The sequence below is a fragment of the Lampetra fluviatilis genome, chromosome 4 (genome assembly GCF_964198595.1).
Source record: "Lampetra fluviatilis chromosome 4, kcLamFluv1.1, whole genome shotgun sequence".
Lineage (NCBI taxonomy): Eukaryota > Metazoa > Chordata > Hyperoartia > Petromyzontiformes > Petromyzontidae > Lampetra > Lampetra fluviatilis.
Window position 1 is genome coordinate 1306468 of NC_136278.1, and position 20202 is coordinate 1326669.

Sequence of the window (20202 nt, forward strand, 5' to 3'; positions counted from 1 at the left end):
CTGATGAGTCCTGAAAAGGGTGAAAAAGGTCCACAGTTGTCTCTCACTGCATCCCAGCTGCCTCTGTCAATCGGTCCACATTTGCTCAAATTAAATTTGATGGCGACCTGAGGCAGGATGGAGTACTTCTTCGGGAACATGCTGATGGTGTTTGCATCATGCATCAAGGCCGAGTGCTTTGTGTTACACCACGTGTATGTGCGTTGTTTAAACCATTACTCCGTTGTGATGGCCTCTTCTCGTCATTCACCGACTTGATGTCACCTTCTACGGGCCGTCCTCTGACAACGGCGAGGGAGTAGCGCAGCTCTATGCGAGAGATAACATTCGGTGGTGATCCGTCTCATGCCAATCTCCTCGTTCGTAGAATAATGCCCCCCCCCACTCCTTTGTAAAGCCTCGCGAGTCTCAAGCCTCTACGTCTGGACGGTCCTGTAACATTCGAATCTTTGGTCAATTCCACTCGCGAGAGACTGGCTTCCTGCGTGCGATGATCTATCGGGAGGGCCCGGAGCAAATCCCGAATACACGAGGGGATGACCGCTCAGCAAAGCCACCGCACAGCCCCCCACGCCTACAGCACCTGGCAAGCCAAAGTTGGTCACTCGTCAGAGTTCGAAACGAGGCTTGCTTCGCTTCCGAGCTAAGTCGCCGTCGTTTAAACAAAGAAACTAACAACATGAATGAGACGCCCGAAAACGCCAAGGCGCAGTCAAGGAAGGAGTAAGAGGCAAGCGACTGTACGAGGGAGAGGGGAGTGACTCGAGTGACTGGAGGAGCATCGGTCACCCAACTTGGATGCGTGGAATTCCGTCCAACGCGATGCCACTCCACGTGCTTGGCGCTCGCAAGACAAATCGCCCACGCAAAGAACGCCCGCGCAATCTCGTCACGGTTTAAAAGCCATAAAGACACTCGGGGTGATATTGGAGTCGCCCCTTGCTTTTATTGCTTCCAGCCCACGGATCGATGGCCAATTCGTGCATTTATTCGTTCGCCGATTTCGTTCGATACTTCGGGACGCTCGTCCCTCCGTCAGTCTCACAAATCCACAGCCCCCCCCCGCCACCGCCCCCCCCCGCCACCCCTCGGTTGACGTCGTGGCGACGTTGGGTGGTTTTTTTTCAGATCCGGCGTTTGTCCAGATCCAGGGTTATAGTATTATCATGATGATGATGATGACGACACGTGTTCTCATCTCCTATGGCAGGATGGAAGAACGACAGCGTTGGGCTGTGTGGTAGTCGAATGCGAGTGGGAGGCGGGCAGGAGACACTGCGTGGCTCGCAGCGAGGATGTCGCACGGATGGCGCGTTCGTGCGTCGGCGATGCGTCGTCGTTTGTTTGTTCGGCGGCTCGGACTTTCACCGCCGTCGCGGTTCGCAGGTGCGAGATGGCTTTGATCGTCGTCCACGTGTGGAAGGCGCAGCGCGCGTTCTCCCTCGCTGCGTTCGAGCGCGGTGGAGCAAGCACCGAAGTGATGGTGGTGGTGTTGGCGGTGGGAGAGAGACGCGCGCGGCGAACTTCCACAGTTCGGGTCGTCTCTGAGCTCAGGGGTTTGCCGGCCACGTCCACAGCCGCCCACGGTTGTCAGAGACACAGCCACAGTCGTGCGAGTGTGGCCACGCAACCCAAGCCATGGACCATATCGTGAACACCCATCGTGGTGTGCGCTCCTGCAACGGAGCAGGGGGAACAGCAAAACCACGCGGACTCTCTCTCATGAAGCTCTCTCGTCGTGGCTAGCAGTCCTCGACATTAGCATCTGGTTCCTGAACATATTGCCGCCATACGAAAGGGCAAGGTTACTATTATTATTCTTTACCTCCACAGATACCAAGGATTTTTTTCACAGATTTCTGCCACTGCCGCGAGAGAGTTTCCGCGGATTTCTACACGCCGCACGCTCCGTTTAGCCCAGGTGACTGATGCTAGCGGACGCCGCCTTGGGGTCAAGAGGAGAGTCACCATGAATAGTTGATGGCAACTCGTCTCTCGCAACTTTCGTCGAAGCGACGAGGCGGGATGCTCATTGTGGTGATGTGTGGGATGCAGCGGGGGTTCCGGCCTTTGTAAATGGATAATGGATATTTAAGTAGGCACGCAGGTAGGTTATGTAGGTAGTTGGTACAACAAGAGATTTTTGGTAGAACACTGCGTGGACATAGTTGGATAAAATAACGAATGAGTGAATGCGTAGGCTGGATGGTTGATTTATGTGTGTGTATGTGCATAGATTGTTGGGTGGCATAATGCGTACGTACGTACATTAATGAATGGATGGATGAATGGACACATTAATTTCTAGGCGGATGAAATATGGAATGGACACGTGTATGGATTAATTAAATTATGGTTGCACGAGTTATATGTTGCTCTGAATGCGTGGTTAGAGGGATGAGTGAATAACCGGATGCATTGATGCATGAACAATGCATAATAATCATAATAATAATCTCAACTCGTAACGCACCGCACGGCAACCGCTCACTCTCTCAAACAAAGAGAGAGAGAGGACGACTCTGAGGCGCGAGGAGGAACCACAGACGAACGGACGGGATAGGGGGCGGCAGCAGCAGCAGCGGCAGCCACGCGGTGAGCTGGCACCAACAGTTGCCCAGGCTCTGCGGTCCTCTACATATGTGAAGATGTTTTGGGCCAACACATATACACTGCGGTGGCAACATTTGATAACCCAAACAACAGACGGAGCGGTTGGAGTCCACGTTATTCCTGCACTGCCTTCTCCTGGCGAGCCAGGGCATGACACCCCATGGACGCCCCACCCACGGGTAGAAGGGAGTTCCACAACATTCGTGCGGTGACCCACCAACCCCTCGCTGCTGCCTTCACAGTGCTGGATCTCAGGCAGCAGCCACGTGCAGCAGCAGCGTCGCCACCACCTCTAGAAATTCTCAGAAACGCACTTCAGGAAATTATATTTTCGTCACCGATATTGGCAGTGAACGGGAATGGAACTCGGGTCGCCTGGTTCGTAGCGCAGCGTACCGCTACGAACCCGCTGCCGCTCCCCACACAGTCAACAAACACACACGGAGTTATTCTTCTTTTATCGTAAAAGTTTTCAAAGCGATGGAGCGCATTCTCACAAAATCTCTTTCGCATCGCCCTCCTCGCCACTGCCTCCATTCATCTCCCGTCTCCTCTCCCCGCGGACCTCTCTCCCCTCTCCCCCCTCCCCCTCCACCACCTCCACTACCACCGCCGCCTCCTCTCCGGGTATCTCTCCTTTCCCCATGAATCTCAATGAGAATGGTGGAGCCGATGATAGGGGGCTCGTCTTGTTTACCTAACAAATCCGCGCGTCCGATCCCATCTCGCGGCGTTGTTGTGATTGTTGTTGTTGTGGCGAGAAGTCGCACAACGATTTCAGAAACCTTCTTTGTCAATCACCGCTCCTTACGCCAATCGCCGCATATTTCCCCGTTGGGCCGACAGTATTAAATGTTGCCGTTGTCATATATCTTAACAATAGCATCTGAATAACCATCATCATCATCTTCGTCGTCGTCTTCATTGAATAAGCGGTGTGTCATTATCATCATTGTTCAACATCCAAGTCATAGAAGTACGGCTGTAGGTTCTGATACAATATTGACTGATTGACTGATATATTTACTGATTATAAAAGCCCGCCTCACTGACCGGTGGCTTGATTCACTGATCACGCGATTGACCGACGGTATTGACCGACTCACAGATTCGCCGACTCACTGATTGCCCGCACGCTCCAAGCCCGGCCGGACCAGCACTGCGAGCCGCGAACTAAAGTGGCTTCTTATCGCGCGGAGCGGCGGCGGCCTGGAAGTGAGTGAGCTCTGTGCACACAGCGGGCAGCACTGGACTAGAGCCAAGGTCATTCATAACTAACGCGTGGTGGGGGCGCGGAGAGAAGCCGAGGTGACGGGGGGGGGTCGCTAAGCCTAAGGGAGGGTGAAGAGAGCGAGGGGATGGGGAGAGGAGGGGGTGGTGCGCGTGGGAGGGGGGTGATGAGGAGTGATGAGCGTTGTGTGCAATCGGCACCTGATTCGGGTCATTGAGCCGTTCATGCCGGGTTCAGAGATGCGTAATTTACTCAGGTGCGTGCGTGTGCGTGCGTGTATGCACGGGTGCGTGATGAGTGTGTGTGAGTGAGTGTGTGGCGGTGAGCGCGCTGCGCTACGAACCGGGCGGCCCGAGTTCGATTCCCGCTCACCGATGACGATTATCTGAACCTGTCCTGGGCGTCTCGTAGGTCGACTCAGCCGTATATGAGTACCTGGTACGGTGTGTAAACATCGCCACTGATGAGACAAAGGCGGTCGGGCGTGGTGCTGGCCACCCACTCCCTCGTCTGCCGTACCGGCCTTCATAGGTGCTCGCTAACGGCACTTGCCCCTACAGTCTGTTCAGGCTATGTGGGGGATCTTTGTCTTTGTGCGTAATGAGTGCGCGTGTGCGCGTGCGTGATGAGTGCGCGTGCGTGATGAGTGCGCGTGCGTGATGAGTGCGCGTGCGTGATGAGTGCGCGTGCGTGATGAGTGCGCGTGCGTGATGAGTGCGCGTGCGTGATGAGTGCGCGTGCGTGATGAGTGCGCGTGCGTGATGAGTGCGCGTGCGTGATGAGTGCGCGTGCGTGATGAGTGCGCGTGCGTGATGAGTGCGCGTGCGTGATGAGTGCGCGTGCGTGATGAGTGCGCGTGCGTGATGAGTGCGCGTGCGTGATGAGTGCGCGTGCGTGATGAGTGCGCGTGCGTGATGAGTGCGCGTGCGTGATGAGTGCGCGTGCGTGATGAGTGCGCGTGCGTGATGAGTGCGCGTGCGTGATGAGTGCGCGTGTGCGTGTTTGTATGTTCGCGCTGCACTGCGCACCCGGTGAACCCGAGTTCGATTCCCGTTCACGGCCAACATCTGAACCAGTCCTCCCCTAGGTCGATTCAGCCTTAAAATGAGTACAAGGTGCGGTTGTGTAGCACGTCAACACTTGGGGAGACAAAGGCGGCCGGCGCGTGGTGTTGGCCAATCACCTCCCTCTCTCGCGTTCCGTTGCGACCTCCTTAACAGGTGCTGGGTAAAGGCACTTGCCCCAGCAGCTTGCAAAGGCTATACGGTAGGGGGGGGGGTCTTTGTGTGCGTGAGTGCCCGGGTCGCGCTTAGTGGAACCGACCACTCGGGAGCCGTGTGTCATCCCAGAGGCAGCTTTGCCGATGAAATATTCAAGCTGAGAGGGAAGGGAAAGAATTGAAAAAAAAAGTATTTAGATTCCCTTTAAAATAAATGTCTCTCCCGAGGGGATTGCCGTGTCAAGACCGCTTTGATGTAGTGCGCGCTTTAAAATATTAGCCGCACGCGATCACAATCATCATAAAGCGCGTACTCACATTCATTACTCATCGCGTGAAACACTTCCTCTATCCACTGCTGGATGATGAATGGCTACCAACCCCCCCTCCCCCCCACGAACTCTTTAAATTTTTTAAAATAAAAATAAATTCGGTCCGAGGTTGATTAAAATAAGTACCACCTCGTACGGACGCCTACGGTGGGTTGTCCAATAGCCAGACTCAGCCCCGCCATAGGAATGGGGAATTTCCACCACTCGTTCTGGATGGCCGTGCGGCACTGGCTAGGCACGTGGCCTGTAGCCCGGCCCTGTGAAGGCGGCGAGGGATGGTGGATCACCGCACGACAGATGTTGCCAAATCTCTTCCCGTGTGGGGCGTGGAGGTGCCCTGGGGCTCGCCGGGAGAAGGCGGATACACAAACGTGTGGAGTAATCTCCCGATTGCTTCACTCTGGACGGGGATAGAGCGTTTCCCCCTCGCGCAAGGTTTTCTCCCACAGGTGAATAACAGACACGTTAAATTGCCAGAAGCGTGGAGGAAAGATGCATGCTTGGGATTGTGCGCGTATGTTGAACTTCTTTCGCACCGTACGTAGCCGACCGCGCTATTCGGAGGTGTGGGGGAAGGACAGCAAAACTAAACACAACACATGTTTTAACACCGCGAGGCAAAGAGAGGAGCACGTGGATTAGAGATCATGCACATGCAGGCCAATTAATTATGAATTAATGGCACCATCCACACTCCGAAGTGAAGTGAGATGGGGCTTGTGCAGGCCGCGCCGCGGCCACAAGGGAATGATGTCCGATGGGCCAAGAGGATACAGTGACTCGCTGGCCCAGCCAGGGTCAACCCATGGCTGGGTGATGACGATGATGATGATGGAGGGTCAGGATTTGCATTCCCATAATGGGACGCTGACATACTTGAGCAACTCCAGGCGCCTCACATCCATCTCGTGTCAGTCATTCCAATGCCCGGCTGGTGGTGGAGTTTGCGCATCGTGGGACCCCCTCCCCTCCCTCCCCAGACGGCAGCTGTCCCTGCATAGAAAAGGCTCTGCAAGCAAGCTGTCACCATTTCTCTCGGTCCCGCGATGATGTCACGGGTCCATCGATCACCACCAACACACGGGACGACTTTCATCGCTCCATCTCTGCCGACCTCGGTGCCACCAGGTGATGAGATGTTAACTCCCTCGCCTGGAGCGCAGGAGGTCGTGGGTTCGATCCCGACTTGCCGCCTGCTGCTGCTGTATATTTGGAGTCTGCGTGTCTCTCTCATCATCATCAAGGTGGCTAGGAGATGTTAACTCCCTCGCCTGGTACACATGAGGGCGTGGGTTCGATCCCGACCCTGACGCCTGCTGCTGTTGTATATTTGGAGTCTGCGTGTGTCTCCCATCATCATCACGGTAGCTATGATATGTTAACTCCCTCGCCTGGTGCGCAGGAGGTCGTGGGTTCGATCCCGACTTGACGCCTGTTGCTGCTGTATATTTGGAGTCTGCGTGTCTCTCTCATCATCATCACGGTGGCTAGGAGATGTTAACTACCTCGCCTGGTGTGCAGGAGGTTCGTGGGTTCGATCCCGACTTGACGCCTGCTGCTACTGTATATTTGGAGTCTGCGTGTCTCTCTCATCATCATCACGGTGGCTAGGAGATGCTAACTACCTCGCCTGGTATGCAGGAGGTCGTGGGTTCGATCCCGATTTGACGCCTGCTGCTGCTGTATATTTGGAGTCTGCGTGTCTCTCTCCTCGTGGTCGCGCGGATTTTTGTCTCCAGAGCCTCCAGGGTTTCCCCCTCCACAACGAGAAACGCGCGTGTTCGAGTGTTTGGCTGCTATACACTTCCACGCGACGATAAGCCGCTTCGCTGAGCTGTCATTTGTGGCCGGGGTCACTTCTGAAAAAGAAATCGCCAAATAACTCAGTGAGCCTTACCTGGTCAAGTTGAGTTCTATCGTTTGTTTTGGGGCTGTCGCTCCATCGCTAAGCACCACCACCACCACCGTGCCCATCACCTCTCCCAGCGGCAGAATCAGAAGCAGAATGTTGATTTATCCTGGAGGAATCCGATGAGCTATGAAGCTCTTTTTCACAGATGTGGGCGCATCGTGCCCGAGGCCGCTGGCTCTTCCTCGACGCTCAATGCGCCGTCTCTGTCCTCTAATCCGCGTGTTCCTCCTCATGATAATGATAATCATCATCATCTTAACGTTTATGCGTTTTTAGTTTTTACCCATTTCATTTCTATAGATGCATTACAACTCATAATCCACCAAGACAGTGTTTAAGAAATGCGGTTCCATTTAAGTTGGCCGCTTACGTGTAACCACATAAAATATATATTTAGTATTCCTCCATACAGTCATTAATAATGTATCCACTCTATTTATTTATTTACTTAAGAGCATGTGGCTGTGCCTCCGGTTATTTAAGTGCACGATTTATTATTTCTATATTGAAGAAGATCTGATCCGACCTGCAGGAATCCCCCCCCCCCAAAGCCCTCTCTCCCTTCTCACCGCATCACATCTCCCGGCCCTCATGACCACGCATGGCTCAGGGCCATCGCTCCCTTCCTTCTGCCAGATGCAACAGATGGGCCACATTACGACACCCGGTCTCCGAGGACCGCTCATCTTTCTACCGTCGTATCGTAACCACCGCCGCCACCACCACCACCACCGCTACCCACCAGGTCACTCTTGCAAACGAGACGGCTCTGGCCCCTCTTGCAATCTCTCTCCTCCGGTGTATAAACCTCACGTGGTTCCACACGAGGTCAATTCATACTTCAAGGACCATTTGATGCAGTCTCACACAGCACCGTCGCCTGCGTTGAGGTCTTCAACGTGTTACACGTGTCTCTTCTTTTGGGGGCGGCCACGTGGCCCAGCGGCCGCTTGTTGTAGAGGTTTCGCGGTGCGATGCCGGCAGGCCGCCCTGGTTAATACTGCGGGTGATCTAATCACAAAACCTCTATTACGGATAACCATTGGTCGCGAAAGCCTGACGTGTCAAAGTGCCTGCGGGCGTGTTAACCATCCAAACAAGCGCCGTCTGCTGCACGACCGATGGTAAAGAGACCCCCCACCACCCCCCGCTCCCCCCACCCCTCGTTCTGCCCCCCCCCGGCTCTCTCCCCCTCCCCCCGCCCCCCACGGTGCTCGTTACCCAGCAGCAACTCCCAGCTCTCGGGAGAATCATTCCTGAACATTGAAGTAGCCTCTGTGATTGAGCCTTCAGCTGATCGTTTGGGGCACGTGGTGTCAAGGCCGGCACACGAAGCGGTGGGGGTGGCCAAGCACCACGGCCCCGCCGCCTTTGTCTCTCAAGTGACGATGTTTAGACACCACACCAGGTACTCATTTATAAGGCTGAGTCTACCTAGGGGGAGGCCAGGTCGTGAGCGGGAATCGAATTCGGGTCGCCGGGTTCGTAGCACTGTGCGCTAACCACTGCCCCACACAGGCACAGCACACACTCACACGTGTGCAAACACACACGGACACTGAGACACGCGTACATGACACAACTACATGACACTCGTGCAAACACACGTGCACAGAGAGACCTACAAACACACAGATTCATGCAAAGTCACACCACACGGACGGATATATATCGAGAGACACGCACACACACAGGAGCACTCACACGCTTGCGCACACGTGCATCGATGCACACGCGAGCACACGCAGAACGCGTTCACCCCAAGGCAGAGAGGAGCCGAGTGAGCGACCCATTGCCCGTTATCAGCCTCACGGATGCACCTGCAGACAGAGCTTCAACCCAACAACCATAATCGCATCGTGTGATTATCCCAACACTTGTTACGAGCCTCCGTGGGTCACAGTTCCCAATGCCTGAACCCATCAATATTATCTCCGAGGAACACATGTATCGAGTCGCAGGCTTTGAACCCATCAATATTATTTTTGTGGCTGAATTTCTCAAATACGTGGCATCTGCGTCTGATATACACCCAGACCCGGTGCTTGAACCCATCAATATTATCTCAGAGGCACAGGCTCAATACCCCAACACGCATACGAGAGTCACGCCAACACCGAGGGAGTGAATGCATAACCATTATGTCACTGGCTCAGTATCTCAGCGCGCATTATTCACCTTTGGCAGACACCCAGACCCAGGGCTTGAACCCATGACTATTATCTCAAAGGTTTTCTTCTGTCACAAGGCACGGTTACATTGTGCAACACCATTATAGACGGCATGCAATCGGAGGTGCGATGAGAAGCAATCTCGCAGGTAAACGCTCAATCACCCACTTGCATCATCTTCTGATAGACACCCAGACTCAGGGCTTGAACCCATTGGCCTAACCTCAGTGGCTTAATACCACTCCGCCCTCTCCCCGCCACCACTGGCTTGAACCTATAGCCCCCACCTCAGAGGCCAATGGGCCAAAGGTTTCTCGATCTCCGCGTGACCTCTGGCGGGCGCGTTCCACCACGTGACCTCTGGCGGGGCGACCCGGCCCAGCGCGAGACGGACCACGTGGTGGAGTCGCCACGCGTGGAGACGTTGGTTGGTCATGGGAGCGCGGAGTGGGACGGGGGGGGGGGGCGCAGGTGATAGCGAGATGATAGTGGAGAGAGAAGGGAGAGAGAAAGAGCACATGGAGAGAGAGGGTGGACAGTGCAGCACCACCTCATCCATCTCCTCGCTCGGCTCTGTCAGGATGATGAACACGGGGCGGGGAGGGGGGCACCTGGGGTAGAGGCATTCGCCGTTCATCATCGTCGACATCATCGGTAGGGAAATCTTCTTTGTCATTCGGAATCATCGCCGTCAACGATATGTCGCACCTCCGATGGGCACGGCTGGCTACGCGCGGCGCGAAAGAAGTTCACCACGCGTACAGACGCGCGCACACGTTCACGCACGGCCGCGTACGCATCGAGACGGCGGGCTTCGATGTGCTGGCCACGGCGACACAATCATCTGGCGATAGATCCCTCGCGTCCCGACTCTGGGTGTCATTCCCTCCGTACGATGTCTTTCGGAGCGCGCGAGGCACGGGGCCGCGTTAGTGAATGATGAACGAAGAATGTGCGATGCGCGCGCGCCCTCCATGCTCGTTTGGAAGGAAGGAGGAGGAGGGGAAATACGCGAACTCAACTCGGAAACGCAATTTTCTTAATGGCAGAGCCTTGTATTGGAACGGCTGAGTGGGTTTGGGATTTCCAACATCCATCGCTCGCGCATGTCGCTCCCAGGTCAATGAAATGGGCGCGTGGGGTGGAGCGAGTGGATTCGGAGCGGGCGCCGCACGTGCGACGAAGGCAAACACTCACTCACTGACTCACCCACTCACTCACTCACCCACTCACTCACCCACTCACTCACCCACTCACTCGCTCACCCACTCACCTACTCATCCACTCACTCACCCACTCACCCACTCACTCACTCACTCACTGACTCACCCACTCACCCACTCACTCACTCACTCACCCACTCACTCACCCACTCACCCACTCATCCACTCACTCACTCACTCACTCACTCACTCACTCACTCACTCACTCACCTACTCATCCACTCACTCACCCACTCACTCACCCACTCACTCACTCACCCACTCACTCACCCACTCACTCACTGACTCACCCACCCACTCGCTCACCTACCCACTCGCTCACCTACCCACCCACTCACTCACCCACTCACCCACTCACTCACTCACTCACTCACTGACTCACCCACTCACCCACTCACTCACTCACCCACTCACTCACCCACTCATCCACTCACTCACTCACTCACCCACTCACCTACTCATCCACTCACTCACCCACTCACCCACTCACTCACTGACTCACTCACTCACCCACTCACTCACCCACTCACTCACCCACTCACCCACTCATCCACTCACTCACTCACTCACTCACCCACTCACCTACTCATCCACTCACTCACCCACTCACCCACTCACTCACTGACTCACTCACCCACCCACTCACTCACCTACCCACCCACTCACTCACCCACTCAGTCACTCACTCACTCACTGACTAACTTCTTATCCACTCACTCTCTCACACACACACACTCACACAAACACTCACTCTCTCACACACACACACTCACCCACTCACTCACTCACTCACCCACTCACTCACCCACTCACTCACTCACCCACTCACTAACTTATCCACACACACTCTCACACACCCACTCACTCACCCACTCACTCACCCACTCACTCACCCACTCACTAACTTATCCACACACACTTTCACACACACACTCACTCACACACTCTCTCCGCTGCGTCGTTGCGCACGCGTGTTTAACAGCAGGACGACGGCGACGAGGATGAGTTTTCGTGAGGAGCCCGCTTCTAACGGAGGGTTCGGAGTCCTCGGGCGCTGTCGCCTCTTGAAACAATCGCGCCACACGCCGCAGGCGTTGGTTCAAGGGACGAGCGGGACTGCTGATGACACACTGAATGTCGATGTTGTGTCGTGACCCCCAATGCTGCTGTGTGTGTGTTTGTGTGTGTCTGTGTGTGTCTGCGTGTGTGTCTGTGTGTGTGTCTGTGTGTGTCTGTGTGTGTGTATGTGTGTGTGTGTCTGTGTGTGTGTGTGACGATTATCTGAACCGGTCCTGGGCCTCCCCTAGGTCGACCTAGCCTCAATTGAGTACCTGGTGCGGTGTGTAGTAAACATCGTCACTGGGGAGACAAAGGCGGCCGGGGTGGTTCTGGCCACTCACCCCCTCGTGTGCCGTGCTGGCCTTCATAGATGCTCGCTAACAGCACTTGCCCCAACAGTCTGTTCAGGCTATACGGGGGATCTTTGTTTTTTCTTTGTTTTTGTGTGACCCATTATAGAGGTGTGCGAAAAATCGTTCTTTTGATTTTATTTTACAAATCTGTATGAGGAGTTACAACGGCGACCGGGAGGCGTTCTAGCTGCGTGTTCATTTTGTTACTTATAATCTCCAAGACGACAATCATTGATTCACAGTGGGAGCGGGGGAGGCTCAATCGAGGGGGGGGAGGGGGTGTCCCCCACCCGTGCCCCCCCCGCCCCCCGCGAGCTGAATGTCGAGGAGGTGAGCGCGTGGCGCTGCTGAGCTGCGCCGATCTCCGATGAATGCGCGCAGCAGGAGACACGTGGCGACTCGCAGGCGAACTGAGCTCCTCCACGTGGTCACTCACGCGGCCGATAGTTCACGAGACACACAGGGACGGACATCTCCATGCCCTCCCCCTCCCTCCCTCCCCTCCCACCCCATTATTTCAATGTTTGCTCGCGTCTCTTGCAGAGTTCACCCTCTGGGGATGGGGATGGGGAATGAATGTATCCAACCCAACCGACTCGTGCGTACGTGGATGGCTGTGCACGCGCGTGTTGTGTGGTGTGGTGTGGTGTGTGTGTTGTGTGGTGTGTGTTGTGTGGTGTGTGCTGTGTGTGTGGTGTGTGTGTGTTGTGTGGTGTGTGCTGTGTGTGTGTGTTGTGTGGTGTGTGTTGTGTGGTGTGTGTTGTGTGGTGTGGTGTGTGTTGTGTGGTGTGTGTTGTGTGTGTGGTGTGTGTGTTGTGTGGTGTGTGCTGTGTGTGTTGTGTGGTGTGTGTTGTGTGTGTGTTGTGTGGTGTGTGTAGTGTGTGTTGTGTGTGTTGTGTGTGTTGTGTTGTGTGTGTGTTGTGGTGCTGGACACAAACATCCAACTCCCTCGTGTGCCACAGTGCCGGCCTTCATTAGGCGCTACTCGCTACTGGCAGAACTTGTCCCAACAAAGTTCCGTCGAGGCTACCCGCAGGATCTTTGTCCATCAAGGGACTGCGCGTGTGACGGTGTCGGGAGTGGTGGCGCAGCGGTGAGCGCACCGCTGCGACGAACCCGGCTCACCCCAGGCAGAGCGCCCCGCGCTGGGCGCCCCGGGGCCGCAGCAGCAGCAGCAGGAAAACTCGCTCACAAGAGGGGGGTCCCGCCTCCTCACAGGACGCTCGCCCCCCCCAGCCCCCATTTATCCCCCTCCAGCCCCCCCCCCCATCTTTACCCACCCCTCCAACCCCGCCAAGATTGGGCTACCGAGACCAGCCTTGGGAGTCGAACTCAGGGCAACTTTTTGTTGTTTTCTCAGCCGGTGCCGGCCCAGCGTGCACCCCACCCACCCACCCGCCCCCCCCCCAACGCAATTCCACCGCTCGCTTGACGACGTCGCTCGGGACGCGGACGAGCCGAGAGGGCCCCCCCCGGTTGGGTATCGCGGTCCTTCGATGGAGCCCCCCCCCCCCTCCACCACCACCACCACCACCGCCACCACCACCACCACCGCCACCACCACCGCCACCACCACCGCCGCCACCACCACCACCACCACCGCCACCGCCACCACCGCCACCACCACCACCACCGCCACCACCACCACCGCCACCACCACCGCCACCACCACCACCACCACCGCCGCCACCACCACCGCCACCACCACCACCACCACCGCCGCCACCACCACAGCCACCACCACCACCACCGCCACCACCACCACCACCGCCACCACCACAGCCACCACCACCACCACCGCCACCACCACCACCACCGCCACCACCACCACCACCGCCACCGCTCGTCACGAAGCCGCCGAGCGAGCGGACTGACCGCGCCGCGCTGCGATGCTCGCCGCCACTGTTGCTCGCGAATTCGATCTCCTGGCGCGGCAGTGGAGGCGGTGGGGTAACGTTGTCTCTCAACCCTCAGTGACCGACCCCGCCCCTTGCCCCACCCCCATTACACCCAGCGGGGTTAGCGGTCGCGTGTCGTAGTGGGGTGAAGAGGTGGAAGAGTAGGCCAAATACCCCCTAGGTAAGAGGGGCACTCCTCTCGAGTCCCCGTCGCAGCCGCTGCTTTGGCTCTGCGAGATTTCCCAATGGATTCTTCATCTCATTCCATGATGACGATCGTCACCATCATCATCAGCCGCCATGGTCAATCCAGAGCTTCATCCAGCAGTGGCGAAAAGGACGATTGGAATCTATTTTTACTCGGGGCTAAGGTGGGCACACAACATCGATGGCATGCGATGAAGTTGGCACAGAAGCCGTTGCAGGGATCGGAGAATTGGGCACGGACAGTCAACGCGTGCTCCCCACGCGCAGGCAATGGTCTATCCACTGCTGGACGAAACCATCGCCATGTCCGCATGGCCACGCAACCATGCAAACGATCTCCCCGGCGCCTGCTGCTGCGACACGAGCCGGTTTCACCGCTCCGTCTCCGCGGTGGAGTGTTCGCTCCTTTTAGTCGACGTTGTTTCTCGTTTTACTCTTTGGGTGGTGGTTGGTGGTGGTGGTGGTGGTATTGGTGAAAATGACTCCTTGATCTTTGGACGCACGCCCACGGCATTTAAAAAAAAACATTTGCTGACAAAAGTATCACGCGCGAGAATTTGTATTTATTTGATTGCCCTCAAAGATCAGCGCCAACGTCGCTTCTCGGGGTGTTATTTAACAAAAAAAATATTTCGGGAGGAGTGTATCGCATTTTCAATTCCAGAGTTTGTTTCGTGGATAATGGGCCCGCGATCGCTTCTCTTCTCCTCCTGACCTCTGCTCCCCACACCCCCCCCCCGCTCGCCCTCCCAAGTCGAGGTGAGCGTGGGTCTGTATTGTGGGGAGCGGCGGCGCTGTGGTTAGCGTGATGCGCTACGAACCCGGCCAGCCGCGTTTGATTCCCACTCGCGGCCGATACCGGCGGCGAATATCTGAACCGTTCCTGGCTGGGCCTCCCCTAGGTCGACTTACCCTTAAATGTTGTACCTGGAGCGGTGTGTAAACATCAGTATTGAGGAGACAAAGGTGGCCGGGTGTGGTGTTGATCTCTCAACCCATCGTGTGCCGTGCCGGCCTCAATAGGTGCTCGCTAACAGCACTTACCCAACAATCTGTTCAGGGCTACTCAGAGGATCTTTGTCTTTTGCGCACACACCACCCCATCACAGGCTCAGCACACTCCATCACAGGCTCACCACACTCCATCACAGGCTCAGCACCCCATCGCACCCACCCCACTCCCCATCACAGGCTAACCACACTCCATCACAGGCTCAGCACCCCATCACAGGCTGAGCACCCCATCGCACCCACCCCACTCACCATCACAGGCTCACCACACTCCATCACAGGCTCAGCACACCATCACAGGCTCAGCACCCCATCGCACCCACCCCACTCCCCATCACAGGCTCAGCACCCCATCGCACCCACCTCACTCCCCATCACAGGCTCAGCACCCCATCACACCCACCCCACTCCCCATCACAGGCTCAGCACACTCCATCACAGGCTCAGCACCCCATCGCACCCACCGCTCTCCCCATCACAGGCTCAGCACCCCATCACACCCACCCCACTCCCCATCACAGGCTCAGCACCCCATCGCACCCACCCCACTCCCCATCACAGGCTCAGCACCCCATCGCACCCACCTCACTCCCCATCACAGGCTCAGCACCCCATCACACCCACCCCACTCCCCATCACAGGCTCAGCATCCATCACAGGCTCAGCACCCCATCGCACCCACCTCACTCCCCATCACAGGCTCAGCACCCCATCACACCCACCCCACTCCCCATCACAGGCTCAGCACCCCATCACAGGCTCAGCACACCATCGCACCCACCGCTCTCCCCATCATAAGCTCCCCAGAGCGCGTTCCCACTCCTCCTCCCGCCCCCTTCATCACCCCTCCTCCTAATCCCAGTACCATCTGTCAGAAGACGTGCATTCTCATGCAGCACATTTTATAAATATATAATAACAACAACGACGATACAAGTAAATGGCTGTCTTTATTTATAGCAACTTGACATATTGTGTGGACACACAAAAAAAACTCGCGACGTCACCGTAAGCGGATTTGCGATGATTTCTCCGTCCAGACCTAAATAAAATGTACAAAATTTAGTTTGTTGCCGCTGCTGTTGCTGTGGTTGAATGATTCACAGCCACAGAGAAACGCATTTCAATTAACCCAAAAAATTAGACTCAACACGTGTCTTCGAGAACAGATTCCGCTGTTGTACCCGTGGTGATTACACCTCCACGGGGCCGGGAGCAGAGCCAAGGACGTGCCGTGTTGGGAAGGTGAAAGGAACGGCCGAGGGGAGAGAGAAGAGAGAGATGGGGACGTTTTTTCGTTCAACTTCTTGCGCATCGTACGTAGCCAGCCGTTCTTAATCGGAGGTGTGGAGGAACGACAACTAACTAAAACACAAGAAGCCGTTTCTAAATGAAATTTTAATTTAGATGTACCTGTGCATAGCTCCAGTGGCTTCCTAATATCGGAAGGAAGAGCGTTCCAGACGGCCGCAGAAGCGCATCTGAAAGCGGTGACCGCCGCCTTTGTTCGACGGTTAGCCAAACGCCGCTGCTCCGAGGATGAGCGGAGTTCGCGTGGTGATGGTTTATGCGCCTTGAAGAGATCGATCCGGTCTCGTGGTTGATTTGTGGTAAAGATCTTTGTGCGTGTTATGAGCGTCACGCTGTTGTCGCTCGGCAAACCGGAAGCCAAACGCAGCTCGCGCAGAGCGCCGGTCGGGGAATAAGGGGAACAGGAACGGGGAAAGGGAACGGGGAAAGGGAACGGAGAAACGGGAGCACAGAGCGAGGGGAGATGGGGATGGAGAGGCGGCGTCAGGACCACGACGCTGCTGCGGCACAGAGGAGGAGGCGGCGGCGTCTGTTTTCACAGTGGGCGGGGAGAGGGGAGGTGCCACACAGAAGCCACGTGGTTTACAGAATGCTCGAGATGATTTAGAGAGAGAGAGAGAGAGGAGATGCAGGTTTAAGACGTCACTCCCATTGATGTTCACGCAATAGCGGATAGAGCATTAGGATGATGACGATGACGGGGGGAGAAGGGCGGAGGATTGATGAATGCTGAGCAAATCGCGGCACTGAAGTCAAGCGCGTGTCCACTGCCACTGCTCTAACCCCTCTCAAGTCCGCGCCGGTCACCTCACATTCGTGCACAGAAGAAGGTGGGGGGGGGGAGGGGGGCAAGAGAATCCACCGTCAAGTTAAACTCAACACCGATCAGCACGGTTGGCTACGTACGATGCGAAAGAAGTTCAACATACATACACACGTACACAATACAAAAATCCCCCCGTGTAGCCTTAACAGACTGTAGGGGCAAGTGCTGTTAGAGAACACCTCTGAAGGCCGGCACGGCACACAAGGGGGTGGCCAGCATCACGCCCGACCGCCTTTGTCTCCCGAGTGGCGATGTTTATACACCGCACCAGATACTCGTTCAAGGCTGAATCTACCTAGGGGAGGCCCAGGACCGGTTTAGATAATCGTCACTGGTGTTGGCCGTGAGCAGGAATCGAACTCGGGTCGCCTGATTCGTAGCGCAGCGCGCCAACCGCTACACTACCGCTCCCAACACACACACACGCACACACACGTACACACACATACACACACATACACACACGTACACACACACACACATGTACACACACACGTACACACGCACACACACAAGGACACAGAGGAGAGAGGCTGTGGTTTTAACTCAACGTGGGGGGTGTTCAGCCAGCACGGGGTGCGTGAAGAGAGAGTGAACTAAATAAGTAGGATTACGACATTGCAGAGATGATAGGAGAGAGAAAGCGAGAATGTGTTCGAGATAAGAGGCAAGCCTCCTTGTTATCGCTTCAAGTCCTTGAGTCGCCACGACCACGCGGCTGGCAAATCCCAAATTGGCACCTGCTGATAATTAATGAGGCGGCAGAGGTTAGTTTTGTTAGGCGGGATTTAGATATTTATATCATTTATATAAATAATATTTACTTAATTTTTATAAATAATATGTATGTAATTTATACAAATAAAATGTATGTAATTTACATATTTATATCATTTATATAAATATATAAATTTACACGCGAATAATTTGCTACGACGTGCGGGTGTGCGCGAGTGTAGGGGAGTGTGTGTGTGTAGGGGTGTGTGTGTGTAGGGGTGTGTGTGTAGGGGTGTGTGTGTGTTGGCGAGTGTAGGGGTGTGTGTGTGTGTTGGCGAGTGTAGGGGTGTGTGTGTGTGTGTGTAGGGGTGTGTGTGTGTTGGTGTGTGTAGGGGTGTGTGTGTGTGTTTGCGAGTGTAGGGGTGTGTGTGTGTTTCAGGAAAGGGCGGTCCTGTACAGATGCCATATTTTCTGTCCGTCTGCTACTGCAGAGGTGTAGGGAATTCCAACAAGACCTACATCTCTGCTTTATTGACCTGGTCAAGGCCTATGATACCATCAGTAGGCCTGGGCTCTGGGTTGTTCTTCGTGCTTTCGGAGTCCCTGACCCTCTGCTCACGATCATTAAGGACCTTCATAATGGCGAGCGGGGTGCGACAGGGATGTCCTCAGGCTCCCACATTATTTAACATCTATTTCGACTGCGTAGTTCGTGAAGCCTTCAATAGCTGTACCGGGGGAATTTCCATTTGGTACAGATATAATGGGAGGCTGATCGATGCCCGGGTGCGATCAAGGGATGGCTCCCTATTGGTCAACCACGTTATGTATGCCGATGATTTGGTAATAGCTGCTCATTCAGAAGAGGAGTTGGAGACGCTGCTGCTGAGACTGGAGCGTGCCACTAAGAGGTGGGGCCTTACCATCAGCCCCACCAAAACTAAGCACCTGCCTGGGTATTTTGTACCATCGGACACTCCACCCCCACAACTCCCAATCGGTGATGGGGCAGTTGTGGAGAGAGTGGAGAGTTTCCCATGACCGGCTCCAGTTTATCAGCAGAGGTCTCACTCCGAATCAGTCGAGCGGCATTATCTTTTCATCGGTTGCGTAACGCTGTGTGGAAGCTACCTGGTCTGTCGCTCCGCACGAAGCTTCAGGCCTTCTCGGCCACGGTCATTCCCTCCCTTCTCTACGCTTGCGAAACGTGGACCCCCCTAATGGAGCATCTTCGCCGGTTGGAAACATTTAGGCTGGCCTGCCTACGATCCATCCTGGGTTTAACCAGGCTGGATTGTGTGAGGAGCTCACAAATCCTTGAAATATCTGGGCAAAGTCCCATCGGTGAGCTCCTCCGGCAGGCAAGGCTGCGTTGGCTGGGTCATGTAGCCCGCATGCCCAGCTACCGCATGCCTAAACAGCTTTTGTTCGGCCGGATCGAGGCGGCTAAACGGGCGCGGCACGGGCTAGAGAAGAGATGGAGTGATGTGGTACGGGAGGACGTGGAGCTGAGTGGACTTGCCGATGACTGGTACCAGCGGTGTCAAGATCGGCCTCAGTGGAGGAGGCTCGTGAAGGACGCTACTGGGCAGTTGGAGGCAGTCGCCCTCCAACAACAACGGAGGGCGGAGGAGCGACGCTCACAACAACGAGCGGAGCGCCGGGTGGCTAAAGCACAGCAAGTTGGTACGGTAGGGGGCACAGGTGGTGCATCAGCCAGTCATCTCGGTCATCTCGGTCAGTCGACCCGTGGCACCTGCTGGGTCTGCCCCGTGACCTCCTGCCAGCGGGCGTTCGACACTTCACGTGGCCTCAAAGTGCACTTGGCCTGGCACAAGCGTCGTGGTGACGTCACCGCCACTTAGTGGCGAATGGCGGTTGTTGTTGTTGTGTGTGTGTGTTGGCGAGTATAGGGGTGTGTGTGTGTTGGTGTGTGTGGATTAGGATGTGTGTGTCGGTGTGTGTCGGTGTGTGTCAGTGTCGACTCAGCCTCAAATGAGTGCCTGGTGCGATGTGTAAACATCGCCACTGGAGAGACAAAGGCGGCCGGGCGTGATGTTGGCCACCCACCCCCTCGTTTGCCGTGCCGGCCTTTATAGGTGCTCGTTAACAGCACTTG